This window comes from Herpailurus yagouaroundi, unplaced genomic scaffold (genome assembly GCF_014898765.1).
Source record: "Herpailurus yagouaroundi ecotype Mexico unplaced genomic scaffold, PumYag 184, whole genome shotgun sequence".
NCBI lineage: Eukaryota > Metazoa > Chordata > Mammalia > Carnivora > Felidae > Herpailurus > Herpailurus yagouaroundi.
In genome coordinates, this window is record NW_024412415.1 from 13656358 (window position 1) to 13678565 (window position 22208).

The 22208-nt window shown below is 36.5% G+C and overlaps 1 protein-coding gene and 1 long non-coding RNA gene across 2 annotated transcripts in view; one reads left to right on the top strand and one right to left on the bottom strand.

Annotated features, from left to right (window-relative positions):
• Positions 1 to 22208, top strand: part of SEMA6D (semaphorin 6D) — a 575796-nt gene that overhangs the window by 231262 nt on the left and 322326 nt on the right. The window lies entirely within an intron of this gene.
• Positions 1688 to 11709, bottom strand: LOC121041657 (uncharacterized). Its single transcript, XR_005795805.1, has 3 exons — positions 11694 to 11709; positions 9023 to 9026; positions 1688 to 1795 (listed from the first exon to the last, which is right to left on the bottom strand). It is a non-coding gene; the product is annotated as an uncharacterized LOC121041657 (long non-coding RNA).

Sequence of the window (22208 nt, forward strand, 5' to 3'; positions counted from 1 at the left end):
ATCTCACAGTTCGTGAATTTGAGCCTCACATCAGGCTCTGTGCTGACAGTTCAGAGCCTGGAGGCTGTTTCCCATTCTGTCTGTCTGTCTGTCTGTCTGTCTCTCTCTCTCTCTCTCTCTCTGCTCCTCCCTGACTCACGCACTGTCTCTTTCAAAAATAAATAAACATTGAAAAAAAATTTTTAAAAAAGGAGAAAGTTCATTTTGCCTGGAATGAGTAAGGATGGCTTGTCAATGGAGATGGGATATATAAGCTTTCAATAAAGTGCCAGTCAGTGAAGAATAGTTGAGAGTGTTGGGTTAGCTGATGTCCTTTAACTCCTCTGATTGCCAAGATAAGCTTTCAAGGATGAAAGGCTGCTTCTCCATCCTCATTTCTTTGAGTGTCACAAGTACATATCGTCACACAGATATGGCAAATGCTTAGTTGTCTCCAGAATGAGCTGAATTAGTTTATTTTGTTGGGAAAAGCACAAATTTATGACATATCACACAAAGTCCTGATTGTATCACCGATTTTTAAAATATTAAAAATTTTTATGCTGTTTTCATGATATGATCATTATGTTATGATACTATCACTGAAGAAAACTTCTGGAAAATAGGAAAATCTCCCTACTGTGGCAATACGCCAACACTTTTCATCTTAATATGTCTGTCCCTGCTCAGGGCTTATCCATTCCTGCATCTGTTTCACATTTTGGCAATTATGGTGTATACCAGTTTGTGTTATACACTTGATTTACCATAGTACTTGGTTACTAGCATTAATTTACTTAGTACTAACTTAGCTGCATGTTATTCCATCTTTCTGTGTGTTACCTATTATTGAGGCATTTCCCTTTTGTATGCTGTTTAGATTGTTTTCAGCACTTTTTAATTTTTACTACTTTGGCTCAAATTTTTAACTTAAGAAAAAACAGATGCCATTTCAGAAATCAAGGCATGTCCTCCCCCTAAGCATATCTTGTCCCCCTTTCAAGCTCCATATATGTGACAAATATCACCAGTTTCAAAAGGTTATGTTTGAAGGGTGAGATGACTCACTTGTGATACAAGTTACATCATGATACAAGTTAGGGGGTGGATGTTAAGCATAAAAGTACTTTGGACTCATAAAGAATGACCACCTTCCACTTCCCTTTCACTAAAGGGAAATACACAATTCTTGTGCAAGAGAAAATAAATAACTGTGCACAACTGTTTTCTTTCCTGCATGAAAATTTCCACTTGCTCCTGGGTGATCAACCTTGCTGGTGCACTTCTCACTGGCAGGCTGTCCCCTCAACCCTTGCTTGATGGAATGGGGAGACACTGATTGCTTCCAGGAGAAGGGGTGATTCCTCCTTGGCCACTGTGATGGGGGATGCTGGCCTGTACCACTGGGGGTATGCATGGGATACTCTATTCTGTCCAGGTCCAGGGATGAACATGAGTATATTTATGTTAGTGTACGTATTATGATCTTTAATTGCACTGCTAATTTGTACGTATACACAATATAAATTATGCATACATTTTAATCATTTAATTAGCCGAATGGGTGTTTAGAACCTTTTTCTTTTTATTTCTTTTCAGTGTTTATTTTATTTTATTTAAGTTTTTCTCATATTTGGTTAGTTAACATAACAGTGTTATATTAGTATTAGGTATACAACATAGTAGTTCATTTCCATACATCACTTACTGCTCATCACAAGTGTACTCCTTAAACCCCATCACCTTTTTAACCCATCCCCAACCTCTCTCCTGTCTGATAACTATAAGTTTGTTCTCTACAATTAAGAGTCTGTTTCTCAATTTGTCTTTCTCTCTTTTTTCCTTTTGCTCATTTGTTTTGTTTCTTAAATTTCATATATAAGTGAATTTCTTAGCAAATTTCTTATAAGAAACCATATAAGTCTTTGACTGACTTATTTACCTTAGCAGTATACTCTGTAGCTCCCTCCATGTTGTTGCAAATGGCAAGATTTCTTTCTTTTTATGGGTGAATAATATTTTACTGTACATATATACACCACTTTTTCTTTATTCATTTATTAATCAATGGACACTTGGGATGCTTCCATGTTTTTGCTATTGTAAATAATGCTGCTGTAAACATACGGATGCATGCATCTCTCTGAATTGGTGTTTTTTTATTCTTGGGTAAATACCCAGGAGTGTGATTGCTGGATCATAGAGTAGTTCTATTTTTAACTTTCTGAGGAAACTTTCTACTGTTTTCCACAGTGGCTGCACCAGTTTGCGTTCCCATCAACAGTGCAAGAGGATTTCTTTTCCTCCACATCTTTGCCAACACTTGTTGTTTCTTTTTGTTTGTTTGTTTTATTTTAACCATTATTAAAGGTTTGAGGTGATATCTCATCATAGTTTTGATTGGCATTTTCCTGATGGTAAGTGATGATGAGAATCTTTACATATCTCTGTTGGCCATCTGTATGTCTTCATTAGAGAAATGTCTGTTCATGTCTTCTGCCCATTTTTAATTGGATTATTTGTTTTGGGGATGCTGAGTCTTGTAAGTTCTGTCTTTATTTTGGATACTAACCCTTTATCTGATAATGTCATTTGGAAATACTTTCTTCCATTCCTTAGGTTACCTTTTAGTTTTGTTGATTGTTTTGTTTGCGATGCAGAAGCTTTTTATTTTGATGAAGTCCTAAGAGTTTATTTTTGCTTTTTGTCTCCCTTGCCTCAGGGGACCTATCCAGAAAAAAGTTGCTACAGGCAATGTCAGAGAGGTTACTACCTGTGTCCTGTTTAGAATTTTTATGGTACCAAGTCTCACATTTAGATCTTTAATCCATTTTGAATTTATTTTTGTGTATGGTGCAATAAGGTGGTCTAATTTCATTCCTTTCCATGTTGCTGTCCAGTTTTCCTACCACCATTGCTTGAAGAGACTGTCTTTTTTCCCACTGGATATTCTTTCCTGCTTTGTGGAAGATAACTCGATCATGTGCCAGTATCATGCTGTTTTGATCACTATAGCTTTGTAACATAACTTGAAGTATGAAATTGGGATACCTCCAGCTTTGTTTTTCTTTTTCAAGATTGCTTTGTCTATGCAGGGTGTTTTGTGGTTCCATAGAAAGTTTAGGATAGTTTGTTTTAGTTGTGTGAAGAATGCTATTGGTCTTTTGATAAGGATTGTATTAAATTTATAAATTGCTCTGAGTAGTATAGACATTTTAACAAGCATATTAATCATATTTGTTCTTCTGAACCATGAGCATGGAATGTTTTTCCATTTGTTTATGTTGTTTTCAATTTCTTTCATCAGTGCTTTATAATTTTCAGAGTACAGGTCTTTCACCTTTTTGGTTAGGTTTATTCCTATGTATCTTATTATTTTTGGCATAATTGTAAAATGGGATTTTTTTCTTAATTTCTCTTTCTTCTGCTTCATTATTAGTATATAGAAATGCAACAGATTTCTGTACATTGATTTTGTATCCTGTGAATTTACTGAAGTCACTTATCAGTTCTAGCAGCTTTTTGGTAGACTCTTTCAGGTTTTCTACATATAGTATCATATCATCTGCAAATAGTGAAAGCTTGACTTCTTCCTTACTGATTTGGATGCTGTTTATTTCCTTTCAGTGGCTGGTAATTGTGGCTAGGACTTCTAGTACTATACTGAATAAAAGTGGTGAGAATATCCTTGTATTGTTACAGACCTTAGGGGAAAGGCTCTCAGTTTTTTCCAATTGAGGATGATGTTAACTGTGGGTTTTTCACAAATGTCCTTTATTGCGTTGAATTATGTTCCCTCTAAATCTACTTTCTTAAGGGTTTTTATCATGAATGGATATTGTACTTTGTCAAATCCTTTTTCTAAGTCTATTGAAATGACCATATGGTTCTTAATCTCTTATTGATATGATGTATCAATGTTGATTGATTTGCAAATATTGAACCACCCTTGCAATTCAGGGATAAATCCCACTGGATCATGGTGAATGACTTTTTAATGTATTTTTGGATTTAGTTTGCTATTAGTTTGTTGAGAATTTTTGCATATATGTTCACCAGAGATATTGGCCTGTATTTCTCTTTTTTTGTTTTGTTTTGTTTTGTTTTGTTTTGGTATCAGGGTAATGCTGGCCTCATAGAATGAATTTGTAGGTTTTCCTTCCTTTTCTATTTCTTGGATTAGTTTGAGAAAAATAGGTATTAACTCTTGTTTAAATGTTTGGCAGAATTCACCCGTGAAGCCGTTTGGTCTTGAATGTTGGTTTGTTGAAAGTTTTTTGATAACTGATTCAGTTTCTTGGCTGATAATCAGTCTTTTAAAAATTTTCTATTTCTTCCTGTTTCAGTTTTGGTAATTTGTATGTTTATAGGAATTTATCCATTTTTTCTAGGTTGTCAAATTTTTTGGCATACAGTTTTTCACAATATTCTCTTATAATTGTTTGTATCTCTGTGGTATTGATTGTTATTTCTGTTATTTCTCCTGGTCATTTGTTATTTTATTTGAGTCATTTCTCTGTTTTTCTTGGCAAGTCTGGTGAGACTATCAATTTTGTTGATTTTTTTTCAAAGAACCAACTCATGGTTTCATTGATCTGTTCTATTGCGTTTTTTAGTTTCTATACCATTTATTTCTGCTCTAATCTTTATTATTTCCTTCATTCTGATGGTTTTAGGTTTTGTTTGTTGTTATTTTTCTAGCTCCTTTACGTGTAATGTTAGGTTGTTTATTTGAGATTTTTCTGGCTTTTTCAGGTAGACCTCTATTGCTATAAGCTTCTGTCTTAGAACCACTTTTGCTGCATCCCAAAGGTTTTGAGTTGTTGTGTTTTCATTTTTATTTGTTTTCATGTACTTTTTATTTTATTTTTTTGTTATTTTCTGGTTGACCCAGAAAATGTTCAGTAACATTTTATTTAACCTCCATGTATTTGTGGTCTTTCCAGATTTTTTTCTTCTGGTTGACTTCTAGTTTCATGGTGTTGTGGTCAGAAAAAATGTATCATATGACTTCTATCTTTTTGAATTTGTTGAGACTTGTTTTGTGTCCTAACATTTGATCTATTCTGGATAATGTTCCATGTGCACTTGAAAAAAATATGTATTTTGCTGTTTTAAGATGAAATGTTCTGATTATATCTGTTAAGTCCATACGTTCCAGTGTGTCATTCGAAGCCATTGTTTCCTTGTTCATTTTCTGTTTAGATGATCTGTCCATTGATGTGATTGGAGTGTTAAAGTCCCCTACTATTATTGTATTATTATTAATTAGTTCCTTTATGTTTTCTATTAACTACTCTATGTATGTGGGTATCTACAAGTTGGGTACATAAATATTTACAATCGTTACATCTTCTTGTTGGATTATCCCCTTTATTATTATATAGTGTCCTTATTGTTTCCTGTTACAGTCTTTGTTTTAAAGTCTATTTTGTCTGATATAACTATTGCTACTCTGGCCTTCTTTTGACATCCATTTTCAAGATGGATATTTCTCCATCCTTTCACTTTAAATCTGCATGTGTCTTTACACCTGAAGTAAGTCTCTTGTAGGCAGCGTATAGATGGGTCTTGTTTTCTTAATTCATTTTGTCCCCCTATGTCTTTTGATTGGAGCATTTAGTCCATTTACATTCAAAGTAATTATTGATATAAGTGTACTTATTGTAATTTTATTACTTCTTTTGTGGTTGTTTCTGAAGATCTTCTCTGAAGGTCTTGTCTTTCTCTTTTCATGGTTTGCTGGTTTTCTTTAATGATATATTTAGATATCTTTCTCTTTATTCTTTGCATATTTATTAGTGGTTTTGGATTTGCGGTTACCAGTAGGTTTGCAAAGAATGTCTTGTGCATATAGCAGTCTATATTAAGTTGATGGTTATTTAAGTTTGAGCCCATTCTTTACTCCTCTCCATGTTCTAGGCGTATGGTGTCATATCTCACATCCTTTTATTTTGTGAGTTCCTTGGCTGATATTTTACAAATATGTTTATTTTTAAATCTGTTTGTTTGTTTCCTACCTTCATACTGTCACTTTTGGTTTTTCTTTTCCACTCAGAGTCCCCTTTAATATTTTTGGTAAGTCTGGTTTAGTGGTCATGAACTCCTTTAGTTGTGTTTATCTGGGAAATGCTTTTTCTCTATTTCTATTCTGAATGATAGCCTTGCTGGATAGAGTATTTTTGGCTGCAGATTATTCCAGTTCTGCACTTTGAATATATGATGCCACTCCTTTCTGGCTTGGAAAGTTTCTGCTGAAAAATCCCCTGAGAGTCTCATGTAGGCTTCCTTCATATACAACTATCTTATTTTGTGTTGCTGCTTTTAAATTTTTTTATCACTATATTTCATCATTTTAATTATAATATGTCTTGATATGGGTCTACTTTTGTTGATTTTGTAGGGAGCTCTCTGTGCCTCTTGGATATGGATATCTCTTTTCTTCCCCAGATTAGGGAAGTTTTCAGTTATTATTTATCCAAATAAATTTTCTGCCCCCTTTTCTCTCTATTCTTCTCCTGGGACTCCTATAATGTGAATGTTATTGCATTTGATGAAGTCACTGAGTTTGCTAAGTCTCTTCTTGTTTTGCATTGTTCTTTTTTCTCTCTTTTGTTCAGCTTGATTAGTTTTCAGTACTCTGATTTCTGTGTCATTAGTTTGTTCATCTGCTTCATCCAGCCTGCTGTTCATTCCATCAAGCATGTTTCTCATTTCATTTATTGATCCCTCTGTCTCTGCTGTGTTATTCCTTATTTCTGTGTTAAGAGTCTCACTCATGTCTTCCACTCTTTTTTCAAGTCCAGTGAGTATCTTTATGATCATTACTTTAAATTTTCTACCAAGTATGTTAATATATCTGTTCCACTTATATCTCTGGCCATGGCCTTGTCTTATTATTTCATTTGGGACAAATTCCTCTTTCTTTTCATTTTTTTCTAAATCGCTGTGCCTGCTTCTCTGTGTCAGCAAAGTCAGCTACTCTTATTCTTCAGGATAATGGCCTTATGAAGAAGAAACACTCAGGTCACAAGATACAGTGTGAGCAGCGGTTTGGGCTGGTCTTCTGGGGGAATGGGCCCACTGTACTAGGACTAAGGCAAGCCTGACTATGAAGGACAGTTCCACCAGAGAGCTGGGGGTAGGTTCTTGGTATAAGCAAGTTAGGTAATGAGCATAGGCACTGAGCTCATCCCCAGGTGACTTTGTGTTTATGCTGAGGGACAGGGGAAGGAAATGGCATCTGCCCGTTTCCTTGTTCCCAGAGAGGTCTCCTCATGAATGCTGCCTCTCTGGGACACACTGGGAGATGAGCAAATACCTCCCCACTGTGTGACCCTGGCCCTTTTCAGATCATTGTTCTTGCTATAAGTCCATAGACTGTTTCCCTGCCTTCTCTCCAAGAGAAGCAAAATGCCCTCACAGCTCTCCCTGCACCAATCCTGCTGACCTTTAAAACTCCAGGCATTAAGCTCCACTGGTTGCAAGAACTCACAAAATTTGGCCCTTCTTCCTTTCCAAGCCAATTATTATGGGAATTTGTCTTCCCATTGTGGCTCCCTCATATGTTAGTCTGTATTTCTCCTTTCATGACCATGACTTCCTCCCCAGCACAGTGGCCAAGGTCCATTTTTCTCCCAAACTGCATCTTTGGACTAGCTACCTTCTTTGATGTGGCCTGTTCTTTACCTTTAGTTGTGATTTGTTCTGCCAGTCATCAGGTGGATTTCTAGGGTATTTAGGATGATCTGATAGTTATCTAGTTACATTTGTGGGGCAAGGTGAGCCTATGGTCCTCCTACTCTTTAGCTATCTCCCTGGACTCCCTATACTTTTTAACATAAGAGCTACCATGTATGCAAATATGTGTTTGTAACAGTGGTGGTCACTCATTGTCATCACACACTGGTAGGCCCAAATCTGTTGTAGAGCAGTATTTAGTTACTCATAGTAATTTATTAGTAAACTTCACAAATGGTTTGTTTTCTTTTCAATATTATCCTTATGGTAAATTATCCTTCCCTTTGCTTGAAATCCAACAAGCTTTCTTCAGAGATAGAAAGCAATGGAGTTATAGCTAGTGTGCCAGAAATTAAACATAGCATTGCCTACCCTACTTATAATAACGTTTCATGGAGCAGCAAGTGGAAATATGTCATGTGTATTATAGTGATTTTCAGAATATTGTTTTGAAATACTCATCAAAGTGATAAGGAATTCAACAGATCCGATCTATTCTAAAATACATTTCCCTTCTTAAAAACCTTCAATAATTCCCAGTTGCATAGAGGATAAATTCTAGAAATCTCATCATGTCATAAAAGTCTTCCATGATCTTTTCCTTACCTACATGCCTGGTCTCTTTCTCGAGCCATATCCCCACAGACACCCCACACTGTGACCATACGGAACTGCATACAGTTCTCCATTTATGTCATGCCATTTTTCAGGTCATTTCCTCCAGTGGAATGTCTTACCCCAGTTAACATGCTGGCACTGCCATTCATCCTTCAGGAACCCCTCAGCTCTGTCAGCCTTTCCTTTTTGAAGCATTCTCATCTGCATAATTGGTCTCCTTTTTACATTTGCCTCTACTGAACATGACATACATCTGCTATTATACTTCTTTCTCTGTTACTATGAACTTAACTTCGACTGCCCCCATGCTTCTTGAGGCAGAGCCTGTGCCTTATTTGCTTCAGGCCTCTGATACTGTTCATGGTCCAGAGAATCTCTTAGTGAATGTTTGATGAATAAATAACCTGGCAATTTATCGGGATCTTAAAGCCAATGTCCACTTTAAGGTAGACCCCACACCTATTCTTTCCAAACTATATGGAACATTTCCTTCTCCAAAAGAATGTGCCCAGTGTTGTCCTATCAGTGTGGGTATAAAACTATAAGGCACTCTCAGACAAACAAGAAATCTACCTAATTATACTGCACTTCTGAGGGCAACATAAGGTCCTCTTGTCATAGATGTACTAACATTAGCTTCATGAGGCTGCCTTGCTGATCTTACTTTGTACTGCTCAGCGTTCACCTTGCTACCCTCCAATCATTCTGCACTCCTTTCTATAGTCTTCCACTGAGATATTAATTCCAGTGTATCATGAATCTTAGGCCACAGACTTTGTTTATGCCTGTATGGCAAATGAATGGAAAAGAGCTGGCTCTTTTCCAGTAAAAATAATCTCAGTATGATCTGACTCAGCTAATTGGCCAGGCTTCAGGTGGAGGTTATTCTGGGAGGCTGAGTAGTCTGTGGCATGGCTTTAGTAATGCTTGGGACGTCCAGTTATTGACATCTGAACCATTAGCGATGGGGCATGCTCTTTAAACAAGTAGCTGTTGGAGAAATAGTGCCTAATCAAAATCATTTGTTTCTCAGCCTGGTATACTGTTGGAGCTCAATAAACATTGTCAAATAAAAAGGAGATGAATCTGTTTATCACAATATTTTTTTGGTAGCATAGCCTCATTGTTGTGAGGGGAAAGAAATGAGGGCTCTGGGGACTTAATATGGAGACCAGAGAAGAGGAAAGTTTGCAGGGGAAAAAAAAAAAACAAAAAAAAAAAAAAAACAAAAAAAAAAAACAAGCATAGCTAGCTGAAGGAAGAGCCTTGTTTTAGTGGATGCTCACTATTTAGGGACTGTCCTGCCTGTAGAAGATACCTTCTTTCAGGGAGAAGACTGGAGCCTTCACCTTTGTTCTGAAACAGCTTCTGCCAGTGCCTCAAACTGAGGGGTGTGGAAAATTCTCTTTCCCTTACTCTCTGGCCTAATCTCTCAGGGGGTCATGTTGCTTTCTCCATCAAAATCTCATTCTGACAAACAAGCAGATGAAAACTCATCCTCTGCCCCACTCATTGCTTCTCTTGTGGTCAAAAGGAATTTCTGACATGTGCTGGTATGGTTGCAGTCTTTGACTCTCTTCTCTGCATGTTTTGAACAGACTATCATGAAGCAAGAAATGTCTAGATAAGATATACTTCCTGTGAGGATGCTTCCCAATTTGGGCTGACTTCTCCAAGGACCTGAATATTTACTGAGGGATGGAGACAAAAAAAACTCAGCATTTGTACTGATGTTTTATTAAAATAAAGCATAGGGGCGCCTGGGTGGCTTATTGGTTTAGTGTCTAACCCTTGATTTCTGCTCAGGTCATGATCGCAAGGTTCGTGAGTTTGAGCTCCATGTTGGGCTCTGTGCTGACGGTGCAGGGCCTGCTTGGGATTCTCTCTCTCTCTCTCTCTCTCTCTCTCTCTGTCTCTCCCTCCCCTGCTTTTCTCTCTGCATCTCTCTCAAAATAAATAAATAAACTTAAAAAAATAAAGCATAGATTAACTTTACTGATATTCAGTATACATAGTATGAGCTGATGAATATACATTTACTGGAGATATATTTGTAAAAATATTTTACTAATGGAGTACATAATAAAAAAATGCTGATGTCCACTGCACTAGACAATAGTAAGGTATATGTGCCCAGAGCCAAAAGGATCTGACTGGTGAGGGGTTGCAGGATCTTACATAGGAACTTGAATTTAGCCATCTGCATAAAAAGGCAGGTTCTATCTCCCACCTATAATTGTGGGCAGGCTTCTGCTCATAGATTGCCTTGAACCTGGCTGACCCAGTTCATGTGGGTTGTGTTTGCCATTTATGGGCCGACATGTGAGCAACAGTATTGCATTATTTATAAGGAAAACAAAATATCCTGAGCTCCTCACCGCATACCTTGTCTTTATGAAGAATGGGCTTTGCATCACATGTGGAATTTGAGATTCTCCATGCTTCCCTGATGGTGTCTTGTTACCATCTCTTATCATACATCCTGGTCTATCAGGGAAATAGCATGAATTTTTTAAGACACTGAACACATATAATGCAATAGAGCACAATCTTTCCAAAGGAGTTATTATAAAGCTCTTTATTCCTTGTAAGAAAATCCCTAAATACATATTTATAATATGTATTAGAAGTCTCTGAATACATATTTAGATGACAAGTTATGTGTTTAGTTGTCCCAGAGTACTTATTTTAAAATGTTATGAAGAATTAGGGAAACTCCCAGAGACATATCACAGTTTCTACAACTATCAAGCCAGAGAAAGTTGTTTTGAGGAGTGACTGACCTCTTATTCTTGGGGGACTGTTTGGCACTGTTTTAATTGCCTTTTAAAAATAGAATTAGACATGAAACAAATAGAGCAAATTCAGTGCTCATTGCACAGGCAAAGAACTTCTCAAGACAGCGTTATCTTAAATGCATATTTAATAAGTCAGGTAACCCCATTTAAAATAAACCAAAATGTCTGACTCATCCATTCCCTGTTCTTCTTTATGTGCACAGATTATGTAACATAATTTCCCTCTTTTCATGCATTCATTCAAGACCTATTTATTTGTTGATTACCCATGATGTGCTAGATGATATTGGGGAATGATATTCCTTGGTAGCTCCCACCCACCCACCCTATTATGCTTGTCATAGACAGTATTGTGCTTCTCAATGTCACTTTGTTAGTGTATTTATAGACAGTTGGTCCCTAAAGCAGAGCACTGTTCTGCTATGAGTCCCCTTGGAAGGAGTCCTCTGTGAAATAATGACTCAAAAGAGGTGAGTTCTCCTCTCAGAAACTGGCTCCTCCTGGCCATGTATATTCCAGATCACTTCTCAGTTTTATGGGCTTTTCCAATGTCTGGACGTTTGCCTCTGTGTGTTGGATATTTCATAAGATGGCCTCAAGTGGCCAGCATAGTTTATTAAAATTCTAAAAGAGAAAGGGTGGTTTGACTTAAGGGAAGGCAGTGTGCAATCCTAGAATATGGAGCTCAAAGGCATTTTCCAATCCAGCCCTTTCTCATTTGAAATTTGAGCCTACTGGGGATACCCAGCAAGGTTTGTGACCTTTGCAATGTTAGGCCCATAGCTACCGGGGGAAAACAAGACTCGGTGGAACCATGGAATGCCTTGTGTTCTCTCCACCCTTTGGTGCATCTTTTCTCAGCAAGCTGCACATCCCTCCCTAACCCCACAAGTCTTTCTTCAGAACCTTATTTCCTTGTGCAAAGTAGTGGCATGTCTCCACCTCCAACACAAGGGAAGATAAGGTGTTATAAAAGTTCTAAAACATGCTTTGCAGAGAAAATGCTAATGTAGCACTTACAAGTGGTGATGCAGAGGCTTTCCTGATTCTTTTTGCACAGGGTGAGATATTTGCTCCTGGTCTGCTCAGAGCAGGAAGGTGCAGAAAAATGCATGGTTATGGGAATATTTTACACACTGAATACCGAAGACAGTCCTTATGGTCCAGAAATGGGTTTTGGGGGTCCAGGAACCACCTGAAATTGAATGCAAAACTATGTGTTGAGGTGCATGTTACTAGGGGAAACATCAAAAGTTTCCTCAGAGAGGTCTGTGATCCCCAGAAGTTTAAGAACTACACGAGTAGAATCGTGGCTAGGATTCATGGACATAGGATAGTGGTTGGAGCTACCAGTGTGATCCAGCTTGCAGCTCCTCAGTACAGCAGGACTCTGTATGTGTCATTTTCATTCTGTAAATATATGCGTGGATGGGCCTCAGTTGTGATAAGATGAATGATGAGAAACAAGGAAAAGACTACTAGAAAGGAAGAGTTACCTGGGCAAGTGGATGGCTGTCCCTGCCCCCACAATTCCAACTAGCTTCTCCTTCCCTGCCTGGAAATTTTATTTAGACTTACAACCTGGAATTTTAATAGTTGGGAAATTCATCTGACTTAAGTCCTCTCTGTGTTCTGACTATTGCCCTTACCCTTTCCACTTTCCATATTTTAAAAATCCTGTCAAATGTATGAGGCCAAGGGTGGGAGGAGAGACTGCCTGCAGAAAAGCTGGAGGGAAACTTGGGGGGGGGGGCAATGGAAATGCTCTTGGATTTGACTGTGGTGGTCAATGAATAGTACACAAAAAACGGATACATTTTATTATATGTAAATTATACCTCAAAGATAGTTGGCTTATCACCAAAGCCAAAAATTGACCTATTTGTTGTTCATTCCAGCTCCCAGCTCATCACTTCTTTTCGTGGAGGTAACTGGTACTTAGAATTAGTGTCCTTGTTTCATGCACACATAAACCTTCTGTCACTACTTCGTTTCCTGGCTGGCTCCCTCTCAGATCCTCTCTTCCAACCTCTCAGATCCTTAAGGCCTAGCCCACAGCCTACTCCTCTCACTTCTCTGACTTCTCCATAGCAGCAAGCACTGCTCTAAAGGAATACCTGTTGATGATAGCAAGGCAGAGGCAACAAAAGAAGGGAGCTTATCAATGTCACTTAATCATATAGAAGACAGTTGTCATTGCTTTTGAAGTGACTGAGGAAAGGTGTGTTTCATAATCAAAAAGTGGATTCAAACTCAGATGATTTGTATTCAAGCCCCAGCTTTGACACTTAGCATCTATATGATTTGGGATGGTTTCTTCACTTTTTTGAGCTCCACTTTATGTCTTTAAATAGAGATATAAGGAATCCTTTTTTTAATTGCCTCTTCAGGAGATATATATGACGATATCTCCACAAATCATAAAGCTATATTTGTGCTTTTATAGTGTACTAGATGATATTTTTTTCTTTCCTTTAAGAAAATACTGACATTTTAAGGAAAATGAATCTTCCGTTTTGAACTTTAACAGGTGGCTCAGTTGGTTAAGCATCCAACTCTTTGTTTTGGCTCAGGTCATGATCTCATGTTTCATGAGACTAAGCCCTGCATTGGTCTCTGTGCTGACAGCACGGAACCCATTTGTGATTCTCTCTCTCCCTCTCTCTGCCCCTCTCTGCATACACACACACACTCTTTCTCTCAAAACAAATAAATCAACCTCTAAATAAATAAATAATGAAAAAAGTAAATCTTATACTATAATAGATAAATTTCCAAATTTGTTATCATTTCTTGTTTTAAACTTCAAGTGATTTTGAAAAGAAATCTGTGCTTTTTCAACTTTGTTCAGAATCTAAAACAATGTCCATGTTTGCCAAGTTGGAAAGTAAAATATTAGGAGAAAATTTAATTTCCAAGTTCCCAAAAGGTCATGTAGAGGCAAATGAGGAAGATAAATTTAATTAATTTATTTTAAATAAAAATGACTTTAATGCCCTTTAGAAGAAAAGCACCATTTCAACAAATGTGTTTTAAACGGAAGTGACAATTTCTATCGCTTTGGGAACAGATATGAATAAAAAGTAAATCAACAATGCTAAGCCCACATAATAATCCACAGTGAGTCAGTAGAGGTTATGACAACAGCGGCCTGAAGGGTACAAATCAGCTATTAAAATATCTGAGTTGATTATGTGCACAAAAGCTTTGTATCCTACTGAGAGCAAAGAGCTGGGAATGGTACTTAGGACCTATCTTTATTTCCTGTTCAGAGAAGAGTCCGATTTTAAGTAGTAACAGCATGTCTGCAAGTATTCAGTTTTATTCCATAAACTAAAACAAATAGCCCCACTTCACAAAGAGGGAGAATCAAATGCCACGGTTTGATCTATTTCAAAACATCTTGTTTTATCACAGGAGCCACTTCTAACAACTCTTTTAAAAAATATAGAATAGGAGGGGGATCAAGAGCCCATGCAAGTCCCATCCTGTGGCCAGAATTTCTGGCAAGCTATACACAAGCTTGAAAGCTATTGTAGATAAAGCTGTAAGGTAGTGTGATAACTAAACAAACATCTGTTGGAAATAGGAGCTCTCCTCAGATGAAGCTCAGAGAGCCATGCTCTTTACAAAGCTCATTCCCTATTGATGATGTCTTTGGTCACGAGTATCTGACATTCCAGTGATTTGTGGCAACCATTGCTTCATAGGACTAAACAACAAATGAGCAAAGGCATGCTGCTACCCATCTAATGTTCTAAGTAATGCAAGATCTGTGGTGCAGTCAGCAGAGAACATGCAGTTTGAAACAGTGTAGTTTTTTCATGTACTCAATGAGCATTTATAGAAAGCCTGGTTTTTAGATACTCGGATCTGTACTAGTAACATTCGAATGTGAATCAATGGCTATGAATGTCTGCTTTCTTAAAGTTTTGTAATATGTTTCAAGAACTTGTATTTTAGTTTTGGTAATTGAGTTCTTGATCATTAGTCATCCTTATAGTGATGCAGCCTTTTGTTTCCCTGAAAGTAGCTTAATTACTAAGGTTATTTTTGATGTTCCCTTGTCATTTTGATGTTCCCTGGTTTTATTCCTGTGGCCAGAATACAGTCTTCATTCCTTAAACACTTTTTGCTAAACAAATTTCTGGGGCAATATACAGATCTTTATTGAGGAGGACTGCCTGTCATGGTATGAAGACTAGCCAGCAAGAAAGCAATGAGATATCTTGAGATGAGGCTTTAAGGATGCTTTCATAGGAAGAGCTCAGTGCCCTGGTATGCAGGTGTATATGTGCACACATGCACACACACAGCTTTTGATACTAATATTTATACATAGGACATGCTGGTGTGGGTTTTTTTAGGATTTTTATTTACCTCAATCTCCTAATGTACCACCCTTTGATTTATATTTCTGTGACTGTTGAAGGCTTTTCATTATAGAATGATGTTTGTTTTTTTTTGTTTTTTTTTTTTTTTTTTTTTAATGCAGGGGCTTTCTAAATGAACCTTCAAATTTATTCTACTACAGTAAGGTGGTACGGTGGCTAAGTAGTTTTGAGCCTAAGTTCTGGAGTCAGAATGCTCAAGTTTGAATCCTGGGTCTGCTGCTCATTACTGTGTGACCCTGAATACTTTGCCTGGATCCTGGAAACATCAATTTCCCAATCTGTGAAATGGAGGTGATGATAATACCTATATTTAGGGATTGTGAAAGGATTGATTGAGATTATGCAGTTACATCTCAGCACCTGGAACATAGTAAACATTTAATACATTTTAGTAGTTACTGTAATTAACATTATTAATTAGGCACAAACAGCTGTGTTGGAGCTAGAGAGTAATAGGAATAACAGACTAAAAGGGGAAGGTTAGGAGGGTATAATTAGAGGACGGATGACAGAAGTTGGCAGGGCAGTTGGAAAGTCACTAAAGAACAATGAAACAGGTTATTTTCCCTGTTCACTCCATTGTACCTCTCTTTTCTACATCCTAGCATGAGAACATACTTTATTTAGTAGCTAAAATATAAAAATTTGTAGCAATATCTAGAGTTGTTATTATCTTTTATTCTTTATTATTCTTTTATTATATATCTTTTTATTTATAAAGTAAAAAGTTATCTTTTTACTTTATTTTCATTTTCAAAGGATTCCTAGAAATAAAACTACATTTATTCTTGGTTTTGATACATTTATATGGAACATCCACTATGTGCCATTACATTGCTAGGTGATGGTAATAGAATAAGGAGTAAGATAAACAGGGCCTTCTGCTCTCTGTTTTCTGTCCCCGGTCCAGTCTAATACACCTGCTACTGGGAACATGGGAAATAATCCCTCCAGGAGTCATACATACACTCAGTGAAGGGCTCTGAGGATTGAGGCTAGGCCTGTTAGTGGTTCTCTCCTGTCTCTACCACCCCTCCAGATTTCCCCACATGATTGCTTCCAACTTAACGAGGACAGAGATCACTCTACCATCATGGTTAACTTATGAGATTTATGAAGATGAAGAAGAGGAGAATGTCAGAAGGGTCCGTGGACCTCCATGGTGTTCATGGATAAGGCAGAGACCCATGAGCATCGATAAGAAAAAAGGCATCTTAAATTTCACTAACCTCTAACTGAAATTTAGCATTCCTTTAATTATGAATACAGTATCTAAATCTGAGTAGTATTAGCAGTTCTTGTGATTTTTGTCACCAATAGAAATTGAAAATATTTTCATAACACATATAGTTGCTGCAGATATCTGGAAATTTTATTTATGCTCAATACTGCTTCAGATTTTGGTAATTATTAGACTTGCTGCTAGAATTTTTAAATGTTTTAATAAGAAGCACATGTATTACAGTAACATAATTATTTATAAAAAATATTTTGATAAATGTATTTCAAGATAATTGGTTTATTTTGCTATCCTATGCTTTAATTATATGAATTTAATATCAACATTCTGAGAAGAGTGCATAGATTTCACCAGGCTGCCGATAGAGCCATGGCACAAAATGAAAAGATTAAGGATCCTTGCACATTTCCCCTTCTAGTAATGGTGAGGGGCCAAAACTACATTATGCACCCTCCTTAAACAATGAAAAAAATAGATAGCAACACTTTTAAGGTATTAAACAAGAGACAGTATAATGCAGTGATACCTGTGGAAAGTAAAAAAAAATAATAAAAAGAAGAAAAGAAAGAAAATAAAAAGAAGAAAATAAGAAAGAAAATAAAAAAGAGAAAAATAATAAGAAGAAGAGGCATGTCATATGATGGTCTCAGGTTAGTGCCCCAAGAATTTCGAGGAAGGACTAGAACCAGATCCCAGTAGTCTCCTGGAACTGAGAGGATGGGATTGAGAATTCAGGGAGGCTAAAGAGGCAAGAATTTGCAGGGCAAAGCACTAGAGAGGAGAGAACTGCAGAGAGAGAGGACTTGTTAAATCTCCAAAGTATTCTCCTTTTCTACTGTTTTCTGTTCAGCACAAAGATGTGATGAAATCACTACATCTGGAGAAATAATCCATAAAGGATTGGGTAAAATAGTCACAAGAGATTATATAGGGCTTGTAATAAGTTTTGTTCCTACCAGCCAGAGTGGAGGAACCTTGTAATACATAGGGCACTGGGTAGAGTACTCAGAATTGTATTGTCTTAGCAGCAGTGAAAAATTAGCCCTAAAGTAAAAAACTATTCTGATTTTTTATATCAAAATTTATAGGTTATCCTTGAAAAGCTTATCAAATAACTTGTTTGAGTCTCAGAATAAAGTTCAAACATACTACAAAGAATGTTAAAAATATCCAGCATCCAAAAATAAAATTCACATGTCAAGCATCCAATAAAAATATTCTCATAAATGCAAAGATGCAGGAAAATACACCCTATATAAAAGATTAATCGATATAAGAAGACTCAGAAATGACCCAGAGATAAAAAAAAAAACTGTTAAACTTCAAAGTAAATAGGATGGTATTATCAGAATATTGGACACTATGGAAGAAAAGGTAGTGACTTTGAAGACATGACAATGGACAATAACCACAATGAAACACAAAAAGGAAGAAAAGACTGAAAAGTGAAAAAATAAACAGAGCATCAGTGAGATGTAGGAAATTTTCAGTCAGACTAATATATTTGTTATTGGAGTCCTCAAAAAGGAGAAAGGCAAAGAAAAATATTTGAAGAAATAAAGGTAAAAAAATGTGATGAAAAATATAACCCCAGAGATCCAAGAAACTCAATAAATCCCAGGCATAAAAACATGAAGAAAACTACACCAAGGCATATCATAATCAAATTGTCAAAACCAGTAAGTAATAAAAAGAAAATCCTAAAAGTAGCCAAAGCAAAAATGGCATAGCCCACACAGAGGGGAAAAAGTTAAGAATGATTGTAGATTTCTCATTGGAAACAATGCAGGCCAGAAGACAGAAGAACAACATCCTTAAAGTACTAAAAGGACAAAATTGTCAACCTAGAGTCTATACAACAGGAAAATCTCTCAAACACCAAAGCAAAAAGACTTTTTTTCAGACAAAAGCTGAAATCTAAATCTACACAAAGAAATGAAGAGCACTGGAAAATGTAAACATGAAGACATATATTAAAATACTTTTTTTTAATATATCTTTAGCAGAGCTTGGGTGGCTCAGTAGGTTAAGCGTCCGAGTTCGGCTCAGGTCATGATCTCATGTGGGTTTCAGCCCTATGTCAGGTTGGGCTCTGTGTTGGCAACTTAGAGCCTGGAGCCTGCTTCAAATTCTGTGTCTCCCTCTCTCTGCCCCACCCCACTCACGCAAGTGCATGCACACACACACTCTCTTTCTCTCTCAAAAATAAACATTAAAAAAGATTTTTAATATCTTTAAAATATAATTGATTATTTAAAGCAGAAATAATCACAACGTATTGAGGAGGTTTATATATGACAAGAAAAGTGAAAGAATGGGAAAGGAGAAATGGATGTATACTGTTGTAATTGCCTCACACTCTCCATTAAGTGGCATAATATTACTTGAAGGTCTATATTTTAAAGATGTATGTATGGTAAACCCTTTAAGTAGCCACTATAAAAAAAGAAGTATGGCTACTAAGCCAACAAAAGATATGAAGGATAGTAATTTTAAAGTATATTCAAGTAATCTAAAAGAAAGCAGGGAAAAGGGGTGTCTTAGTCTGCTCAGGATGCCATAACAAAATACCATAGACTGAGGCCTTAAACAACAGAAATTTATTTCTCACAATTCTGAAAGCTGGTAAGTCCAAGATTAAGATGCCAGCCAAGGCACTGTTTCTGGTGAGATCTCTCTTCCTGACTTGAAGATAACTACCTTCCTTCTATGTCGTCACATGTCCTTTCCTTTGTGGGGGTATGTAGATATCTCTCTCTATCTTCCTTTTTTTATAAGGCCACCAGTCTCATCATGAGACCATGAGGGTCCCATCTTTGTGACTTAATCTAACTCTGTCTCCCAAAGGCCCCATCTCCAAACATCATCACATTGTAGGTTAGGGTTTTAACATGAATTTTGTGGAGGGGACACACTCAGTCCATAACAAAGGGAGAAAGGAAACAAAGAAGAGATGGAATACATATAAAACAAAGAACATCATAATAGATTTAAATATAATGATACTAATAATGATATTTAATGTAAATGGTTTAAACACCCAATTCAAAATGAGAAAATACTAGATTGAATAAAAAAGCAAGATCCAAGATATGCTACCTATAAGAAAATAAGAAACTTAAAATTTAAAAACATAAATTGGTTAAAAGTAAATCATATAAAAAGTTATACTGTGCTAACTCTAATTCAAATAAAGCTGAGTGGCTGTATTGATATTGGAAAAGGGTATGACCAGGGATAAAGAGTACCATTTCATAATGACACAGAGGTTGGTTCATCAAGAGAACATAACAATCTTAAATATTTTTGCACTTAAAAACAGAGCTTCCAAAAACATGAAACAGAAACTGATAGAAGTAAGATGATTATACAAATATACATCATTGGAGATTTTAATGACCCTCTTTAGATAAATAATGGAAAATGTACATTAAATTAGGATATAGAAGACTTAACAATATCAATCAATTTGACCTAACTTATATTCATGGAAGTCTCAACCAATCAGCCCTAACTTAGATTTATGGAAGTCTCTACCCAATAACAGAAGGATTGTTTTCAAGTGCTTATGGAATATTTATGAAGATAGACAATATTCTGACCACAAAACAGGCCTCTTTAATTCAAAAAGGTTCCAATATATATAAAATATATTTTCTGATCATAATTAACTTAAGTTAGAAATAAATAACAGAAAGCTCTGGAAAATCCTGAAGTATTTGAAACAAGCTAGCATACTTCTAATTAAGTTATGTGTAAAAGATGAGATCAAAAAGGAAGTCAGGATTATTTTTAATTGAATGAAAATAAAAACAAAACAAATTAAAATGTATAGGATGCTGCTATCACAGTGATTGGAGGGCAATTTATAGCACTAAACACCTTTATTAGGAAAGAAGAATTGTCTGAAATCAATGGCCTAAGGCTTCCACCTAAAGAAACTAGGGGGGCAAGGAAGAGCAATTTAAATGAAAATAAACAAAATAAATAATACGAATACAAGCCTCAAACAACAAAATAAAAAGCTATGATAAAGAATGTAAATTAAAATGTGGCAGACAGACTCTAACATAAGTCCCAGTGATTCCTACCTCCTTGTGTTCACGTCTTTGTGTAATCCCCTCCCCTTGAGTGTGAGTGGGGTTTGTGATTTGTTTCTAGCCATATAAATATGGTAAAGGTGACAGGATGTCATTCCTGTAATTAGGTTATATTATATGGAAAAGATGATAGGATGTAACTCCCATCATAATGTTATATAAAACTCTGTCTTAGCAGACTTGAACCAGGAATTCTCCTTATAGGCTCAATGGAGTGAATGGCTGTGTTGGAGAACCCCATGTGGAAAGGGCATACGGTGTCCACTACAATCTGAGAGCAGCCTTCAGACAGTAGTCAGAAATAGCCACCTCAGTCAAAAAGCTGCACAGAAATGAATTCTGCTTAAGCTGATTCTGAATAAGCATGGAATCAGATTCTCTCCAGTTGAGCCTCCAGAGGAGAACACAGCCCAGCAACTCCTTGATTGCAGCTTTGTGACATATTTTGTAGGATGAGTCAATAGGACTTGCAGATGGATTGGATGTGGATGGAGCTGAAGGAAGCTCTGAGAGGGAAGAGAATCAAGTATGATCTAGTTTGATTTGGCACTGGGTACATTGTGATTTACTAAGCTAGGACTGACCATGGAATAACGGATGGATGGTGACCCCAGGTATCAAGACTTTTGTACTAAACAGATAAACATAAGGGAAGGGAAACAAAAATAGTATCAACATGGAGGGGGAAAAAACATAAGAGACTTAAATATGGAGGACAAACTGAGGGTTACTGGAGGGGTTGTGGGAGGGGGAATGGGCTAAATGCGTAAGGGGCATTAAGGAATCTACTCCTAAAATCATTGTTGCACTATATGCTAACTAACTTGGATATAAATTAAAAAAATAAATTAAAATAAACAAAAGAAAACAAAACAAAAGACTTCTGTACTGCCTGTGATAACTGCAAGGGGAGATATTTAAATTTAAACCTTGTAAAATAACCACAAAACAAATGATAGATTTTCTCCCTTTTTCCCCTGAAGCCTTCCACTTAAACCAATATTAAATTCTATTAACAATTTCTGTGAGAGTCTATTAAGTTCTGTTTAAAATGATTTCATTTCTGTGGCAATATCAGAGGTAACTATCTGGGGGGAAATGTGGAGTAGTGCAGAATATACTATATTTGGTCCTTCTACTTCAATTTTCTAAATAACACCTGAATTTATGAAATAAAATCCATTCCTTAAAAATCAATTCCACTAACTCGTCCATTGACCTTTTAAGCTCTGTAGATCCCTATATTCAAATCCCCGTGTCAGAGAGTTTTAAAATCTTACGCAAAGACTAAGGAAAATGTCTATTTTCTAGGTTTTGTTAAGACATAGTGAGGTGAGGT